The sequence below is a fragment of the Saimiri boliviensis genome, chromosome 19 (assembly GCF_048565385.1).
Source record: "Saimiri boliviensis isolate mSaiBol1 chromosome 19, mSaiBol1.pri, whole genome shotgun sequence".
Classification (NCBI taxonomy): Eukaryota; Metazoa; Chordata; class Mammalia; order Primates; family Cebidae; genus Saimiri; species Saimiri boliviensis.
The window spans coordinates 41,920,862-41,936,823 of NC_133467.1; the positions used below are offsets into that span (position 1 = coordinate 41,920,862).

The 15,962-nt window shown below is 45.0% G+C and overlaps 1 long non-coding RNA gene and 1 other non-coding gene across 2 annotated transcripts; one reads left to right on the top strand and one right to left on the bottom strand.

Annotated features, from left to right (window-relative positions):
• Nucleotides 1–5,403: 5,403 nt before the first annotated feature.
• Nucleotides 5,404–6,981, bottom strand: LOC141582143 (uncharacterized). The gene is made up of 2 exons (XR_012514983.1): nt 6,919–6,981; nt 5,404–6,546 (listed from the first exon to the last, which is right to left on the bottom strand). It is a non-coding gene; the product is annotated as an uncharacterized LOC141582143 (long non-coding RNA).
• Nucleotides 6,911–7,074, top strand: LOC120360271 (U1 spliceosomal RNA). Its single transcript, XR_005576841.2, has one exon. It is a non-coding gene; the product is annotated as a U1 spliceosomal RNA (small nuclear RNA).
• Nucleotides 7,075–15,962: the final 8,888 nt, after the last annotated feature.

The window sequence follows — 15,962 nt, forward strand, 5'->3', positions numbered from 1 at the left end:
AATCTGAGTACATGCTGCAAATATATCACGGGAGCAGTACCAGATAATATTACAATATAAATGTCTATAAAAGGAAAAATGTGCAGATGTGCAATTAAGCTGCGTGCCTCTCCATGGGACCCATGTTCATAAAACGGTGGCATGAGCAAACATCTGAGTGGCGTTGGTGGCCTTCTGACGTCAAAAGCTGAAGCAGAGGACATGAAAACCCTCACTGGACATCCTCTGTAGGCTGGGCGGATTCATTCCTAGGTCGGTGGCCTCTGATCAGGAGGGAATGCTGGTTGCTTGTTTTATCAAAAACCAAAAGGGAGGGAAAGCCTCGGGCCGTTAGCTGGTAACAGTGGCGAAGCAGGGCTTTCCGAAGGGTGGCTTTGTTAACCCTTGGGAGAAACAAGCCTAATTGTTACCAGATGGTGAAGTGCAGTTCCAGGTTCTTGGTGTCCCAAACAACGAACTGTACATGACACACACAAAGCAGCAAAGCAAAGTTTATTACGCACAGGAATGCTCTCGGGGAGATGACGGCAGTGTTAGTTTGGTGTCTACACTGGGTCTTTTTATGTATGTTGTTTTCCTTTTCTTCACAAGGACGGCTAATCCTTATTTTTTTTTATTTTTTAAATTTTTTTATTGCATTTTAGGTTTGGGGGTACATGTGAAGAACATGCAAGATTGTTGCATAGGTACACACATGGCAGTGTGGTTTGCTGCCTTCCTTCCCCTCACCTATGTCTGTCATTTCTCCCCATGCTATCTCTCCCCACCTCCCCATCCCCCCATCCTTCCCCCATTTCCCCCCAACGGACCCCAGTGTGTGATGCTCCCCTCCCCGTGTCCATGTGTTCTCATTGGTCAACACCTGCCTATGAGTGAGAACATGCAGTGTTTGATTTTCTGTTCCTGTGTCAGTTTGCTGAGAATGATGGTTTCCAGGTTCATCCATGTCCCTATAAAGGACACGAACTCATCATTTTTGATGGCTGTGTAATATTCCATGGTGTATATGTACCAGGTTTTCCCTGTCCAGTCTATCATCGATGGGCGTTTGGGTTGGTTCCAGGTCTTCGCTGTTGTAAACAGTGCTGCAATGAACATTCGTGTGCATGTGAAGGACGGCTAATCTTCAGCCAGTGTTTACCTTTCGCTTGCTAGGGAGATTGCTTAGTTACTTTGGCCCTTGTGCGCGTGCATGTTGCGTCCATCCCATAATTTTAAGTCCATGCATGTGTGCAGTCCATATGTATGGGCTTTATGGGGTCCTGTTAAGGACACCTTTTCTCTCTAATGTGCATGGCTCGCTCTGAGGAGCTGCCCCTATACTGGTTTGGATCTTGCCAGCCATGCGGTCTTTGCTTTTTTTTTTTTTTTTTTTTTTTTCTCTTGAGACAGAATCTTGCTCTGTCACCCTGTCTGGAGCACCTGGAGCACAGTGATGCTATCTTGGCTCATGGCAACTTCCTCCTCCCAGGTTCAAACAATTCTCCTGTCTCAGCTTCCTGAGTAGCTGGGAGTACAGGCACGTACCACTACACCCGGCTAATTATTTTTGTGTTTTTAGTAGACATGAGGTTTCACCATGTTGGCCAGGCTGGTCTTGAACTCCTGACCTCAGGGAATTTGCCTACCTCCGTTTCCCAAAGTGCTGGGATCACAGGTGTGAGCCGCTGCGCCCGGCCTTGCTTGCTTTTTAAATCTTTTTGTTTTGGCTGCTCGACTTCTGCCTCTTAGCTTGCTTCTTGCCCACATGCCCCTTCACCTTGCTTGTTTCTGATTTTACTCATTCTGCCTTTTATCCAACCTCCAATTCCCTCTGCTGTTCTCCTGCCTCATAATGGCAGTTAGAGAGGAGGGTTTAAGGGGGCATGTGTGCTGTGCCACCTCTGATCCTGTCACAGCCAGAAACTCAGTTTTCAAGGTTTCTCTGCGGTCCTGTCAGCCAAGAGGGAGTCTGGTCGTAGGGCTTCAAGCTTATTTTTACTTCTCAATCCTGACAAGACAAGGCTGGATGAATGCAGATTCTCTGCAGGTGTAAATTCCCCCTACAAAAGAATTTTCGCTGGGAGCAGTGGCTCACGCCTGTCATCCCGGCACTTTGGGAGGCCGAGGTGGGCGGGTCACCTGAGGTCGGGAGTTTCAGAGGAGCCTGCCCAACACAGAGGAGCGCTGTCTCTACTAAAAATACAAAATTAGCTGGGCATGGTGGCACATGCCTGTAATCCCAGCTACTCAGGAGGCTGAGGCAGGAGAATCACTTGAACCCGGGAGGCGGAGGTTGCAGTGAGCCGAGATGGCACCATTGCACTCCAGCCTGGGCAACAAGAGCGACACTCCGTCACACACACACACACACACACACACACACACACACACACAGTTTACAGGATTACTTCTGTTTGCTGGCTCTCTTGACAGCCACTTTGAAATATGCCAAAGAAATATATTCTGGGGTAAAACAGTTTTATTTTCTTCATCTATCTACAGCCTCGCCATGCTGGCAGCCCCCAATCCCAGCATACCTGAAGCCTTTCTTTTTCAAAAGCTTTCCCACTCTTCCGGGTGCCTTCAAGTCTCTGCCAAAACGCAAGTAACAGTGGCTGACTCTTAGATACAGCACGCTCAGAATATGTAGCCTTTGCTTTTTTTTTTTTTTTTTCATTTTGTTGGTCTTCATTCATTTGCAGAAGCTTGAGTATAGAGCTGACAAGGACACGGTCTTTGACCAAACCTCAATCTGTTTCCTCTGAGCCCCTTTCTCTGTTCGTTCCTGGCCTGCCAAGTCCAGTTTTAGAAAAGAATCCTGTCGAGCTGAGTTTAGCAAGCGTCTTCCCAACCACCTGTGACAGCTAATCAAGTTCCTCTTAGTAGTTTTCGATCCACTGACTTTAATATCTTGCTGGTTGGCTATAAAGCTTCATCTTTTCTTCTTTTTTTCTTATTAAACTTTTTAGATGGGTCTTGAAATTCTGTGACAAATTTTTGGTCAAGTTGTTTCATTAAAAAGTACTGATTTTAAAAACGAATGACTTAGGCTGGGCGCGGTGGCTCAAGCCTGTAATCCCAGCACTTTGGGAGGCCGAGGCGGGTGGATCACGAGGTCGAGAGATCGAGACCGTCCTGGTCAACATAGTGAAACCCCGTCTCTACTAAAAATACTAAAAAAAAATTAGCTGGGCATGGTGGCGTGTGCCTGTAATCCCAGCCACTCAGGAGGCTGAGGCAGGAGAATTGCCTGAACCCAGGAGGCGGAGGTTGCGGTGAGCCGAGATCGCGCCATGGCACTCCAGCCTGGGTAACAAGAGGGAAACTCTGTCTCAAAAAAAAAAAAAAAAAAAAAAAAAAAAAAAGAATGACTTAAAACTGCCACACGCAAAAAAGAAAATCAAAGTGGTCCACAAAACATTCTCCTTTCCTTCTGAAGCTTTTACGATGCATTGCTATCATTAACCAGTCTTTTACTACTAAACTTAAATGGCCAATTGAAAAAGAGTTGAGCTCAGTTCTCTGCTGCTCTCTCTTGCCTACTCTAGTACATACATTAAAATCTGCCTCAGGTTTCTAATAGGCGTCCAGTGTAGTCCCTCTGAAACTACTTTGCAAAATTATGACAATAAGAGAAATCTGACGTGGCTGACTCCATCTTGGTTCCAGCCTCACAGGCTAGCTGGCTTCACTCATTCCTGTGCAATTGCTCCCCAGCTATTGTTGGAAAAATTCAGGTTTATAGTTTAAATCAGGCATCCCCAGCCCCTAGGGCCACAGACAGGTACAGTCCCTGGGACTGTTAGGAACCCAGCCAAACAGCAGGTGGTGAGCTGCAGGCTTCAAGCGTTCCTACCTGAGCTCTGCCTCTTGTCTGGTCAGCATTGGCATCAGATTCTTATAGGAGCTCAGACCCTATTGAGAACTGTGCATGTGAGGGATCCAGGTTCTACGCTCCTTATGAGACTCTGACTAATCCTGTGACCACCCTGTGCCATTCCTGTCTCATCTAACTAATGCCTGATGACGTGAGGTGGACATTTTTATCTGGAAACCGTCGCCCACCCCCTTCTGTAGAAAAATTGTCTTCCATGAAACCAGTCCCTGATGGCAAAAAGGTTGGGAATGGCCAAAAAGATTGGTTTAAATGATAACTTCCCCAAAATGAAAGTACCCCTGTGAAATTAATGAAAGGCCACCAAGTTAGGAGGATGAAAGGGGCCTGAATTCTCCTAAGATGTGTGCCTCGTTAGATCATTGCTAGCCGTTTTTCCAGAGGTCACAAGATTTGGGCTACCCCAATTACCACTGGGAAGAACATCACTGTTGTAGAACCTAAGATTGGCCTCTTGAGATATCTTTTCAGGCTTTTGCATTTCTGACTACCAGATGTCACCATTTGGCCCGAAAATCAACTGGTCCCGCAGGCCCCACCCAGAAGCTGACTCAGTGCAAGAGGGCCATTTTCCACAGCCCTGAGATTTCATCCCCAACAGTCAGCACCACCCAAACCCCGGCTCCCTCCCCACCAAACTATTTTTGAAAGACCCCTTACCTCTCAGCCTTCAGTAAGATTGATTTGAGTAGTAACTCTGTCTCCCACATGTCGTGGCTGGCCTGTGTCAATTAAACTCTTTACTGCAATCCCATGATCTCCATGAATTGATTTTGTTTGTACAGTGGGCAGGAAGAACCCCTTCAGGTGGTCATATCTGCAGGATGGTGCCAGTTCTTTCCGCAAAGCCTGGTCAGATACCCAGAGAATATTTCTCCGCTACTGCCTGGACAGTGCGTCTCCCTGTCAGTATCCAGGGAATGGGCCTGGATCAAGTATTTAGTATTCAGCCATTGCTACACTGCCACCTAATCCCTCATTTTCTTTCTTTTTTTTTTTTTTTTTGAGACGGAGTTTCGCGCTTGTTACCCAGGCTGGAGTGCAATGGCACGATCTCGGCTCACCGCAACCTCCGCCTCCTGGGTTCAGGCAATTCTCCTGCCTCAGCCTCCTGAGTAGCTGGAATTACAGGCACGTGCCACCATGCCCAGCTAATTATTTTGTATTTTTAGTAGAGACGGGGTTTCACCATGTTGACCAGGATGGTCTCGATCTCTCGACCTCGTGATCCACCCGCCTCGGCCTCCCAAAGTGCTGGGATTACAGGCTTGAGCCACCGCGCCCGGCCTAATCCCTCATTTTCAATATTTTGCCATGCCTTCCAGTGGCCTAACTGGCTACCATGCCACAGAATCTGTGCTTTATGGTCTCCAGAGAACTCACCACTCAATGTTTTGTGATTTGAGCAATGGAACAGAATCCGATACTGGTGGGCTGGGGGAGGTCCCCGAACGCTGGTGGGATCTCGACCCCACCCGTGGTGTCCAGGCTCTTGACACCATCTCAAGAAGGAAGTAAAAGATGAGTCAGCAAATAAAGAAGAGATTTATTGCAAAGCAAAAAGCACACACTCAAGAAAGGGGAGTTTGGGCCAACCCCAGAGAGAGAACAATGGGATCTGGGGTTTCATCTTGATGGTTTCTTCAACCAAGGAGTGAAATACTCTTGAAAATTCCTGGGTAAAGGTGGAGACGTCTTGGCTGTGATGCCACCCATTTTTATATGAAATATTGGTGGTCTCCGAACTGTCCTGGCACTAGTGGGTGTGATTTCGTATGCTAATGAGCATATAGTGAGGTCCTAGGTGAAACCTACATCAAATCCAGGGACCACATGGGTCCAGTCAGTCTCAGCCAGCTTGGTCTACACCCTGGTTTTGCAACGTCTTAGCCCACAGTCTCAAGTCATGTAAATCTGCTGCGTAGAATTTGTTATCCTGTGACCACTCTGTACTATTCCTGTCTCAAATCTACTTGTAAATATTCAAACGGTCTTTGACTTGGGCATTCCACCTTGGCTTAGTTCACAGTGCTGCCTGCGTTATAATTCAATATACGGCACGATGACCCAGGCGTTTGTTAAACACCTCACATAAGGTGTATCCCAGGTATTTGTGTCAAATGTGGAGTATTTTGGTTTTGTCTTTGCAGAATATAAAATACGAACATGAGGTCAGCACTGAGGCCTGGAGAAGGCTGTGCAGCAGGTGACGTTGTCCAGCGCCACGCGTGAGAGTGTCCCATTGTCTCTTCTGGGGCAGCATATTTTTCTACAATACTGAATTTGGAGGAAAAAAACCAAGATTCATGAAACTGGACAACTGTGTTTACAACATTACCAGCGATAAAACCGTGATCACTGGTTTGCATTCCTGGGAGGACCGCAGCATTCCAAGACAGGCGAGGCTGCGATTCTGACCCGGACGGCGGGTGTGCAGGCATCCGAGCCGCCCCTGCAGCTTCATAAACACGGTTTCCCTCTGATACCGAAGGGCCTCCGATTTCAAGGGGACTGCCAGATCACAAGGGCAAGGATGTGAGGGAACCGGTTTACACTGCGATCCTACACGTTCCAGGCTGCGAATCAGAAGCCATTATTTGAAGAAGGGCGCGCAGGCTCCGCCGGCCGCCGACAGCGCGCTCGGTCACGGACGGTGCGGCCCCGCCTCCCTGGGAGAGAACAGACGGGGCGGGGGGAGGGAGAGGCCGACGTCACTTCCCCGCCGGCTCCGGCCGCGGTCGCTCGGCTGAGTGGCGGAGGAGCGGGCGGGCCTGGGAAGGCGCTGACGATGACGTCACGGAGGGGCGGCCTCTATGCAGATGAGGCGGCGCAGGGGCTGCTGCTCGGCCACCCGCTGCTTCCCGCCGTGGGAGTTCCCCGCGTGGGAGCGAGTCCGGGACCGCGGGTCGGCCCCGAGGGTCCCAGCTGTGTGTCCGGGCTCGGAGGGCCGGGGGTGCGGCGCCCGCGGCAAGTGACCGTGCGTGTAAAGGGTGAGGCGCGTGAGGCCTTGTCGGGGCGGAGGCACGTGTTCTCATACTTACCTGGCAGGGGAGATACCATGATCACGAAGGTGGTTTTCCCAGGGCGAGGCTTATCCATTGCACTGCGGATGTGCTGACCCCTGCGATTTCCCCAAATGTGGGAAACTCGACTGCATAATTTGTGGTAGTGGGGGACTGCGTTCGCGCTTTCCCCTGGCCTTTCGAGGTATCTAAAAATAGAAATGCGGATAGTTAGTGGTTGTTTGTCTCACGGTTTTGTGCTTTGTTCTTCTAGTGGTAACCGCTGGGGATTGACACGGAGAGTGTCGTTGTTTCCAGAAATCTAAGGTGCGAGTGTCTGGCTTCCCGTGACCAGCCAGGGTCCTCCCTTTCTGCTTTGTACCGGGGTTGCTGTGGCCTGCAGCGTAGGGGTTCTCGCGCTCTCTGAAGATCGTCCCCGTTTTTTCTCCTGCCGCCCTCAGTCCTCCGTCCCCTCTTGGAGTTCCTGGGGCTTCCGTGCTACCGAGGAACGTGTTCTCGCCTCAGGGCGCCAGGTGGGAACTGCGCAGACGGGCGCTGGTCTTTGGGATCGCAGCAGGGCCCGTGCGGCTCTGGGCGTCCCCGTCCCGTGTAGACACAGCGCGCTGCTTCCCTGTGGGAGACTCAGGGCTCTGCCCCGCCCAGGTGCCCTCGCGCACGTTCACCGAGGCGCGCAGGGCGGAGCCGCCGTCCCACGTGTCTGAGCGGAAACGCGCTGCCGCCGTCCCGGAAATGGAAGGCGGTCTCAGGCAGCGGGAGCGGCGGCGGGGTGGCGGCCCAGGAGCCGCGGACCGGTAGCGGGGAGCGGGAAGAGCGGCGCGGCGAAGGCGAGCTGCTCCGGAGAAGCGGTGGTGGCGTCCATCGATGGCGGAGGCGGAGGCCGGTCCTGCAGTAAGTGGCGGGGACTTGGGCCCCAGCGGGGACCCTCCAGGCCTCCCTGCCCTTTCTCTGCCGCTCCCTGCTTTCCAGCCCTGACTCCTTTGTGGGCACCTGGGCCCCAGGCGCCCGTGTGGGGGCGGTCGTGGGGTCCTGGCCGTGGCAGCGTCTCCAGCCCTGCGGGGACGGCTGCGCCTCTGTCCCGCCCGCGTCCGGCACCCGGGAGCCAGGCCCCGAGCCCGCGGCGCAGCCCGGAACCGGGTCCTCTGAGCCCCACGGGCCTCTGAGCTGGGGTGCCCTCGTTTTCATTTCCACGTACAGTGTGTGAATTCCGCCTTTCCTAAAACTACACCCGCATTTTTTTTTCTTTTCTTTTTTTTTTGGAGACTGAGCCTCGCCCTGTCGCCCAGGCTGGAGTGCAGTGGCACAGTCCCGGCGCGCTGCGCCCTCCACCTCCTGGGTTCAAACTCTCCTCCTGTCTCAGCCTCCTGAGTAGCTGGGACTCCAGCTGCCCACGACGACGGCACCAGGCTCATTTTTGAATTTTTAGTAGAGATGGGGTTTCACCATATTGGTCAGGTGGGTTTCAGACTCCTGACCTCAGGTGATCCACCCAACTAGGCCTCCCAAAGTGCTGGGATTACAGGCCTGAGCCACCGTGCCTGGCCCCTCTGTTTTGTTTTTTTTTTAAAACTTTCCAGGAATATTCAATAACTGTGAGATTGTCTGCGTGTGGTTTTGAATTATAGTTTTCTTTTTTTTTTTTTTTGAGACGGAGTTTCGCTCTTGTTACCCAGGCTGGAGTGCAATGGCGCGATCTCGGCTCACCGCAACCTCCGCCTCCTGGGCTCAGGCAATTCTCCTGCCTCAGCCTCCTGAGTAGCTGGGATTACAGGCACGCGCCACCATGCCCAGCTAATGTTTTGTATTTTTAGTAGAGACGGGGTTTCACCATGTTGACCAGGATGGTCTCGATCTCTTGACCTCGTGATCCACCCGCCTCGGCCTCCCAAAGTGCTGGGATTACAGGCGTGAACCACCGCGCCCGGCCTGAATTATAGTTTTCTAATGAATAGTTCGTTTTGAGGACCTTATCTCTTATCTGTTCGATTTTCTGTCTGCAGAATTGTCTGTTCAGGTTCTACATTGGATTCTTTTGCTACTTTGTAGTGGTTTTTGTGTACAGGTTAGATGACAGCTCCTCATGAATTGCATGATTGCCTGAAAGGCTTGCCTAATCTATCGGATTTCTTTTTTTTTCTTTTTTTTTTTTTTTTTTTAATTTGGAAAGTAGTTTTCTTTGCTGTGCAAAAACTTTCCGGGTTTGGTAGTCCCACTTGGCGGTGTAATTTGGTATTGAGGATGGTGGGTCCTCACTTTGATTGTATTTCTGAGGATTCCTTTAGACATTCATTGCTTTTGTGGTTCCCTGTGATTTTTAGCAATATGTATTTGTTTCTGTTAACTTTTTTTCACAACATAAAGGTCCGTAATTAGGGGTACATTTTCTTGCATATAGATGGATCAGTGATCAAATCAGGGTACTTAGGATCTCTGTTCTCTCATACAGGTATCATTTTTGTGTGGAGAGAACATTCAAAATTCTCCCTTCTTACTCTTCTGAAAAATATAGTATTGTTAACTCCAGTCACCAGGCTGAGGAGGAGAACACTCGGATTTAGTCCTTTTATGTCAGGATAACTTTGTGTCCCTAACCAATCCCCATTCCCCCTCCCATCTCTCAGACTCTAGTTACCAATATTTTGCTTTCTACTTAAGATAAACGTCTTAAGATTTCACAGGAGTGGTATCGTGCAGTGTGTGTCTTCCTGGGCCTAGTTCATTACCTTTAACGTAATGTTTTCCAGGTTCGTCTGGGTTGCTCTGGGGAGAAGGCTTTGTGAAAGGACGATGGGGAAATGTTCTTGGGTAGATGAAGGGAGAAAGGTGGTGAGCAGCAGGAGCGGGGAGAAGGCTTTGGGGAAAGACAATGGAACATGTTTTTGGGGAGGTGGAGGAGGAAAACGGTGATTAGAGTTGGAGGGAAAAATACTACGGCCAGGAGGAGGGAAAAAGGAGGGTGGAGGAAAACGGTGAGAAAAGTTTTTGGGCAAATGGATGGATAAAATGGTGGTGAGTGGGAGAGCAGAGAAGACTTTGTGAAAATACGGTGGAAAAAAGTGGTGGTGAAGATTTGGTGAAGATGAAAAAACAAGGATGGCGAGAGGGAGAAAGCCGGAGGAGGTCGGCACGGGAAGGTGGGGAGATCACGGTGGGGACAAAGGTTTCGGGTGGATTTTTTTTCTGCTTTTTAAATCAGATTAGTTGTATTTTTGCTTTTGACTAGTTTGAATTCTTCATGTATTTTGTGTATTAACCCCTTGTCTGATGCATGGTTGGCAAATACTTTCTTCCATTCTCTGGATTGTTTCCTCGTTCTATTTATTGCTTTCTCTGTTTTGCAGAAGCTTTGAGGTTCATCCGTTTGTCTATTTCTGCTTTTGTTTCTGGTGTTTTTGATGTCTATTTGAAAATTCCTTATCGTAATCAATTTCAGGAACCATTTTTCCTGTGTTTTCTTCTCTAGTAATTTCATAGTTTCAGGTCATACATTTAAATTTTTATTTTGAGTTGATTTTTGTATGTGGTAAGATAACAGTCTAGACGTATTTTTTATCATGTCGGTGTTGGGCTTTCCCAGCACAGTTTATTCAAGTGATTGTCCTTACAGAATGTGTGTTCTTAGTACCTTTGGCCAAAAATGAGTTGACTGTTAACTGCATGAATTTATCTCTGAATTTTCTATCCTGTTTGATCTGTCATTTGTCTATGTCTGTCTGCTCTCCTCACACCCCTCCACATTTTTTCCCACTTACATGTGGTTTGCGTTGCTATAGATTTGTGGCATATTTTGAAATCAGATAGTGTGATGTCTCCAGCTTTTTCCTTTTTGTTCAAGATTCTTTTATCTATCTGAGGTATTTTGCATTTCCATTAAAAATTTTATGATTTTTATTTTATTTGATTTCCATTTGTAATTTAATGTAGATTGCATTGATACTGTAGATCATGTTGGGTGATACAAATATTTCGTTAATATTCTTTCTAGTACAAGGACATGGGATATCTTTCCATTTACTTGTGTCTGCTTTACTATCCTTCATTGAGGTTTTGTAGTTTTCATTTCATATATATTTATCTTTTGCCCTTTTGGTTAAGTTTATCTTTAGGTATTCTTTTTTTAGCTACTGTTTTGAAATAGCTTTCTTAATTTTCCTGAGGAGTTTCACTGTTGGCCTATGGATATGTTACTCATTTTTGTATATTGATATTATATCCTGCACCTTTACTAAATGTATTATTTCTAGTAAGTTTTTTGTAGGATCTTACAGTGTTCTCTCTCTAGATATACAAGATCATGTCTCCTGCAAACGGAGACATTTTAACTTCCTTTTTTCCAGTTTGGATGCCTTTTATTGCATTCTCCTGCCTAATTGCTCTAGGTAGGACTTCCAGTAAATAAGGGTAGGAAAAGTAGCCACACTTGTTCCAGATCATAGAGAAAGAAATTTTAAGTTTTTCCCACTGATAATGATGTTCACTGTGCGTTTGTCATATTTGGCCCTGATTGAGCTGAGCTATGTTCCTTATGTACTCATTGTGTTGAGTTTTCATCATGAAGGAATGTTGAGTATTATTTTTTTCATCATCTACTGATATGATTATATGGTTTTTGTTATTTATTTGCCGAAAATGATGTGTCACACTTATTTGTGTTTATTGATTCATCTTCACATTCTTTGGATGAATCATGGCAGATGATCTTTTTATTGTGTTGTCAAATGCAATTTTCAAGTGTTTTGTTGAGAATATTTTTGGATTTGTGTTCATCAGGTATTGTTGCTTGAGTTTGTTTTTTTTGTTTTTGTTTTTTTTTTTTTGTTATGTCCTGATCTGTGGGTTTTTTGTTGTTGTTTTGTTTTGTTTTTCAAGGGTAATGGCGGCCTCATAGAACAAGTTAGAACAAGTTTGAAAGTATTAATTTCTCTTCATTTTGGTGGGGGGAATATTTTGAGTAAAATTTATACTTACTCTTTTAAAAATGATTGGTAGACTTCAACAGTAAAACCATGATTCTTGTCTTTTTCATTGTTGGGAGACTTTGTATTACTGCTTTAATTGCATTACTCATTATTGGCCAGTTCAAGGGTTTTTATTTATTTATTTATTTATCATTCTATGTTGGGAATTTGTTATGTGCCAAGAAGTTTATTCATTTGTCCTAGATTTTTCAATTTGTTTTTATTTCTGTATTATCAACTGCAATGTCTCCTTTTTATTTCTGTATTATCAACTGCAATGTCTCCTTTCTTACCTCCATTTTCTTTCTGTTTTTCTTAGTCTAAAGTTTGTCAATTTTGATTTTTATTAAAAAAAGAAACAAAAAACCTGAGCTCCTTGGTCCACTGACTTTTTGTTTATATTTTTTTCATTTCTGTTTTTAAAATTTCTTCTCTAATCATCATACTTTATTTCTAATAATTTTAGCATTTGTTTTGTTTGTTTTTCTGATTATTTGAAGCGTATCATCATCATCATCAGGTTGGCTATTTGGGATCTTTCTACTTTTCTGATGTAGGCATTTATGCTATACACTTTTTCTCTTGCAGCTGTTTTTGCTTCATCTCCCAGACTTTCTTATGTTGTGTTTCTATTGTTTCCATAAAATTTTAATTTCCTTTTTATTTTTTTATTTACTTATTTTTTGTTCATGGGCGTGTATTTTAACCTCCATTTATTTTTATAGTTTTCAAAGTTCTTCCTGTTAGTAATTTATAGTACTATTCCACTGTGGTCAGAAAAGATACTTGTTATGATTTCAGTTTTTAAAAATGTGTTGTTACTTGTTTCTTGGCTGAACACAGTCTATCCTGGAGAATCATCCATGTGCTACTTAGTAGAACGTGCATTGTGCAGCTGTTGGGTGGAAAGCTGTGTAAATGTCTGTTACGTTCATTCCATACAGAGTACAGTTTAACTGATTTTTTTTTTTTTTTTTTTTTTGGTCTGGATGATCTGTCCACTGACGATAGTGGAGTGTTGATTATACTGTAGTGTTGAAGTACTTTATTATTGTATTGTTAACAGACTCTCCTTTAAGACCTGTTAATATTTGCTGCTATATTTAGGTGCTTGAGTATTGGTTGCATATGCACTTATGATTGTTATACTGCAGTGTTGACTTCTTTCTCATTATATAATTATCTTTCTTTCTTTATTTGTTTGACTTAGATCTGTTTTATCTGATATAAGTATAGCTACTTCTGCTGTTTTGTTTCCACTTCTGTGGGTTATCTTATCATCCCTTCGTTTTCAGTCTATGCATGTTTTTAAGTCTTGTCTTTTAATCCATTCAGCCACTCTGCCTTAATTGAAGAATTTAATTCATTTATATTCAGAGTCATCATTAACAGGCAAAAATACACGACTGTCATCTTTTCCCTGTCGTATGACCGTTTTGTCACTCTTTTATCGTTCGGTCTCTCTCTCTTCCTCCCTCTCTTTGTCTTCGCTCTCTTTCTCCCTTTCTTTTCTCCTCTTTCAATTCCTTTCTGTCTTTATTTGTAGTTTGGCAATTTTCTCTGGTAAGGTGTTTTAATTCCTTCCTTTTTATTTTTAGGGTGTCTATTCTTGATGTTTGTTTTCTGGTTATCATGAAGCTAAAGAACATAATTGTAACAAGCTATTTTAGTTTAACTTTGATGGCAAAGAACAAATCGAAATAAAAAAAAGAAACTAAAAATATTTACCCCTGTAACTCTATCCCCACAACACACACACACACACACACACACACACACACACACACACTTTGACATTTGGATATCTTTCGATATCTTTTTTTTTTTTTGAGACGGAGTTTCGCTCTTGTTACCCAGGCTGGAGTGCAATGGCGCGATCTCGGCTCACCGCAACCTCCGCCTTCTGGGTTCAGGCAATTCTCCTGACTCAGCCTCCTGAGTAGCTGGGATTACAGGCACGCGCCACCATGCCCAGCTGATTTTTTTTGTATTTTTAGTAGAGACGGGGTTTCACCATGTTGACCAGGATGGTCTCGATCTCTTGACCTTATGATCCACCCACCTCGGCCTCCCAAAGTGCTGGGATTACAGGCCTGAGCCACCGCGCCCGGCCTCGATATCTTTTTATATTGCCTATCTCTTTAAAAATTGTTGGATTATTATTATTTTAGTAATTTTGTATTTTACCCTTCTTATTAGAGATATAGGTTGCCCATTCCCCACAACTACAATATTATTTGAAATTTATTTATATATATACTTTTATTAATAAAATTTATACATTCAGATGTTTTCTTATTATATGTTTGCATTATTTTCTTTCAGACTGATGAACTCCCTGTAGCATTTCTTGTAAAACAAGTTTGGTAGTGATACATTTCCTAAGCTTTTATTTCTCTGGGAAAGTACTTACCTCTCTTTTATTTTTGAAAGATCTACCTGTTGGGTGTGGTTTTTTTTTTCATTGGTATTGTTTTTCTTAAGCATTCTGAATATGTCATTCCACTTTCCCCATGTGAGGGAGGCCCTCCGTGTGTTAAATTTTTGCTGAGAGCGCTGTTTCCTGATAGGTGGAAGGCCTTCTGTATGTTGTGTGATTCACTTATCCTGCTATTTATGGTATCCTTTCTGTCCTTGACATTTGGAGTTGGATTATTTATGCCTTAGCCTAGTCTGATTTGGCTTGAGTCTACTTGATGATCTTTGGTCTTTATGTACGTGGATATTTTTATATTTCTTTTGAATTGAAAAGCTTTCTGTTACGATCTATTTGCTTTTGACTATTTCTTTTCTTTCTCTTGAGGACCAACGACTCTTACCTTCGCTTTTCTCGTGCAATCCCAGAGATCTTCTATGCTTTTTTTATTCTTTTATTCTTTTCTTTTTTCTCCTGTTGTGTATTTCAAATGGCCTGTCAGCTCACTGATTATTTCCTCTGTTTGATCCGTTCTGCTGTTGAGGTCTTCTCATGAATTTTTCCGTTCATCCATTCTATTTTTCAGCTTTGAGGTTTCTGTGGTCTTTTCAGATTATTTCAATCTCCTTGTTAAGTTTCTTTGATAAATTTCTGAATTACTTGTGTATTTTTTTAGTTTTATTGAGTTTCCTCAAAACAGTTATTTTTACTTCCTGTGCGACGAGTTTTACATCTTTATCTCTCCTGAGTTAGTCACTGGTGACTTATTTATTGCTTAGTGAGGTCATATTTCCCTGAATGTTCTTAATGCTTTTGGGCCTGTGTTCATGCCTGGAAATTGAATAAGTGGGTATTTTTTCCAGTCTTTGCAGGCTGGACTTGTTTATTCCTGTTACTCTTTAGACAGTCTTCCAGAAATGCTAATGTTACTGACTGGTCGAATTCCCTAAGCCTGTGGTCACTGCAGCTGTTTCAGCACCAGGGCATCCTAAGCTCAGGTTCACTGTGACTCTTGGAGACTAAGGTTCAGGCTGGAAGGTTCCAGGTCCCACTGAGGGTCTGTGGGAGAACTGGTGGGTTATCATTAAAGGCTTTGCGCAGCTTCCTGGAGAGGCTGCTAGGGAGAAACATTTTAATCAGAAGACAGAGACAGGGTCAGCAGACACCAGGCACAGAGTGACAATGGTGTAGTTAGCTCAATGTTAGAAGCACGGATAGACCTACATTTAAAGTGCAGCTACCATTTGCAGCCTGCTGATTGTGAGCACATTGTAGAACATCCCTGTGCCTGTTTTCTAATCTGAAAAATGGGGCTAGTGAGAACTGCTTCCCTTTTTAATCACATAAATAAAGCATGCAGAGGAGTTAACTCAGGGCCACTGAGTACTCAGAAAACCAGAGAGAGATCAGCTTGCCCAAGTAGGTGGCAAAGAGTGGGGAGATCGGGTGAGGCTGGGGCAGGAAGTAGGTCAGCCTGCCAGAGCCCCAAACCAAGTACAGGGCAAGAGTGAGCTCCTCATTCTGAATTCTCAAGGCACACAGGCGTGCAGGGGCTGTGGGGCAACACATCAGGGCTGCCTTTGCTCCCCGGTTCTCTCTATATTTGATGTGGTCCTGGGGCTCTCTCCCTGTGTTTCCTCTCTGTCCTGCTTTCATCCTGGCTGCCCTCCCAGGAATTACTCTGTGGCCCT